The 3,350-nt window shown below is 42.9% G+C and overlaps 1 pseudogene; it reads right to left on the bottom strand.

Annotated features, from left to right (window-relative positions):
* Positions 1-1,875: 1,875 nt before the first annotated feature.
* Positions 1,876-2,556, bottom strand: LOC147419461 (uncharacterized; annotated as a pseudogene).
* Positions 2,557-3,350: the final 794 nt, after the last annotated feature.

Here is a 3,350-nt window from a genome sequence, read left to right as displayed (position 1 = left end):
GCACCTTGTGCATAGTGCCAAAGACGTGAAGTGTTCGTCGTTGTATACATATACAATGATCACAAGCCCATCCAACAATCTCATTCATCGTGAACAAAGTAGTTGATGTTATTGCGGAAGCACAAAACAATATTGAAGCGGGAAAAACCCACCATATCGATATGCCATTCATGCATATCAAAAGAATATTATAAAAATCCATTGGCTTTAGTGACGGCCTGGAGCCGATGTTAGATGTGCTTTGCACGATTTCGTTGGCGTGGATACATCACAATTCGTCGTTACCAAGCTTAAGGTGTGAGCTTATATCTACTTACTACCAAAGATAGATGCCATTATCCTTGATTGAAGGTCAATGGATAATACCATGATACATAATAGAAGCCTTGCTTCAGATGAAGTATGTCAAAGCACTTGCTTCACACAATGTGCTTCTCATGGATGTTGCCAAAGCACTATGCATTGCACAACTGAGAAATCTTGTACAAAATGGAAAGCTAAAAGCAGGAAAAACCAATTTAACTTGAAATTTACTAACCTTGTCATCGCTTTGAGATGAGTGGTCGTCACGTGAATGTGGCTCATAGATATCTATGTTGTTAAATGTAAAGTTGTCGGATGCCCTTGCATGCCCTCTTGGCTGGGTATATTCCGATCTTTAGTGAAAAAACACGTAGACCTATTGCCTAGTTTTCCCAGAGTCCGTAGGCTACTAGCATATTCCAAACTTGGGAAGCTTCTAGGAAATAGGCCCTAAAGTGCCTGAATCCTCATAGCAAACATGTACTTATGATAAACAAAAGAGAATCAACCGTGTCGAACTATCATGAAGGACCAGCCTTGCCGAATTGCACTTCATATTGAGAATCCGTAGATTGCTCAATAATGTGAGTAAATAGCTTAGAAAAAGTAGCTATCCCATTGCCAAACTCTGCTTGACCGAAGCAACCTTTGCTTGTCAAGTGGGCATGATAAAAACTGGTGCAAGATTAGTTCAAAGTAGTAAATAGTAACTTACATACCGACTGGTGTAAATTGTCACCGTCATTGGCAATAGACTCATACCCCTTTGGTATATTGTGCTGATGCAAAATGCCTCGTATATGTAGAATCCATGCTACACCAAGAACTATTGTCTCAATCACTTAAGTGCAAAAACATGTTGCTGAGGAGCCATGCCCTAGCCAAAATTTAGATTCCAACAAAGATGTCTGTCAAATTCTAGAATTTCCATCACTAGTCGGCCCTGCCAAAAACCTTTACTTACAAGTGACAAATCTTGTATGTACTTGCCAATTGAGGAGGATGGAGGTTCCAAGTATTTCTGTATAGAGCCTTGCTCCTTAATCTAGATATAATGACATGCCATGCATGTATCCAAACCAAGTTAAAGGTACATGCCCAAACTTGGAAATGTCAGCAACGACTTGTAGATATAGCCGTGCTATCTTTTGCAAAAACTCTAGATCATATTAGCCTATAAATAAATCAAAGCATTTTTTATCTTGTTCTAGCCTCTTTTGCTACACAATCCTTGCTTTTGAACAGTTTCATAGGAGCCATATTCCATCATCATGAGTAGACACATACGGAGCCATGCTCCGACCTTGTGATCCTTGCATAGATGATACACCCATATACTACCTTGTGTCGAATTGAGCTTGTTGTTCCCCGACCGTGTCGAGTAGCACGCCATATGGAAAGCATAAATTTCAATAGGCACTAACTATCCGAATTGATGAACAAAACTTACCCTCAACTTGAATTTTCTACCGACGGCAATTGTGACACACTGTTTAATATGGCCGTGCCAGTAGCCATGCTTGAGGCCGTGGCTACCTATCTGATGTTCATGCTTCGTCAAAGCCGTGGAACTTATTTGCAACCTTGCATGCCTTGCACACTGTGCCGATTGTTGCTTACCATCCACACCTTCCCGTCCAAATGAGTGTGGTAGATGTCGTGTTGCTCGCATTCCTTGCATGCCTTGACAAGTTGATGCCTTGTCAAAACTGGGGAGTGGTGGCACTGAGATGGTGTGCCAAATCCAAGGTAATACCGTCCGAAGAACCACTGGCATGAATTAGTCGTAACCAAGCGTTGCCTTGTGTATGTTCAAAAAAAAAAAAAACTGCAGCAAATCGAATACACAGGAAAATTTGCTGAAGGGATGCTCGTGCAATTGGAAGCCCTTGCTCCCAACCAGCTTGAAAGCATCGAGGCTCGGCTTTGTCGTGGGTGAATGGGTTCTTGATCACTTAAACCCCAAAGTCCTTGGCCCTTGGCAAAGTGTGAAGGCCAATAAAAAAAGAAAAAAAACAACTCCCTGCAACAACAATGGCACTGGGCCGCTTGTGTAGGAGAAGACAAAGGGAGAGAGCACGCCATTCTGGCTTCGACTGCTAACGAAGCTTTAGCATGATTTTTTGCCCATGAGGAGGCGCTCCTATCAAACCCAACCATGCAGATTTTTGTGCATGTTGACACCCCACCATGTGTGTGCAAGCATTGTTCTCGCGATCGATTGGAGCTCACCTCTGTCGAAGATCCCGCCATGGGAATTTCACGAGAGAGAGAGAGAGAGAGAGAGAGAGAGAGAGAGAGAGAGAGAGAGAGAGAGAGAGAGAGAGAGAGAGAGAGAGAGAGCATGCAAGGCATGCCTCTTCCCTTCCCCCCTCCTCCATGGCTGCCTTCAGCCCTGAGCTCTGATACCAGTGTGAGACCGCAGGGAATTAGATCGTGCAATGCACCTCCCAACCGTGTCCTATATAGGCCCTTGGCTAAATATAGTAACCCCCTTAACGCACGTCCATCCTGGCCCTTGGCCTTGCCCGGTCCTACCCTTGGCATGATACTATCATGGATTCATAAAGGCTTATCTATGATGACATGAAAAGTGAAGCCAATACACCATTGTATGGTGGAGCATATGTGCCTAGATTGAAGGTGCTCCTGGTTCTTCTCAACATGTAGGCAAAGTTTGGATGGAGTGACACTAGCGTCACAACACTTTTCAGGTGATCTATTACAATGTGTCTACTTCAATAAAAAAACTCTTAAATGTATAATGTACCAAATTGCTTACACAAGTGTTTTGCATTATTTCTTTGTGTAGATTGCTCAAAGAGCACATATTGCCATTTGATAACGTGATGCCAGATTCCAGAGACAAAGCAAGAAATATCTTGCAAAACTTGGGGATGGATTACAATTCTATTCACGCTTGTCCTAACGATTGCATTCTTTCCAGAGCGGAATACATAGACATGGAGAAGTGTCCGAAATGTGATTTCGAGAGATATCGAGTAGATCTCCACGGACAAAAAATTTCACAGAAGGTGTTGCGACAA

The sequence above is a fragment of the Adiantum capillus-veneris genome, chromosome 29, assembly GCF_014529385.1.
Source record: "Adiantum capillus-veneris isolate H3 chromosome 29, ASM1452938v2, whole genome shotgun sequence".
Taxonomy (NCBI): Eukaryota; Viridiplantae; Streptophyta; class Polypodiopsida; order Polypodiales; family Pteridaceae; genus Adiantum; species Adiantum capillus-veneris.
The sequence above is the reverse complement of the archived record's forward strand: the minus strand, read 5'-3'. Positions and strand labels throughout refer to the sequence as shown.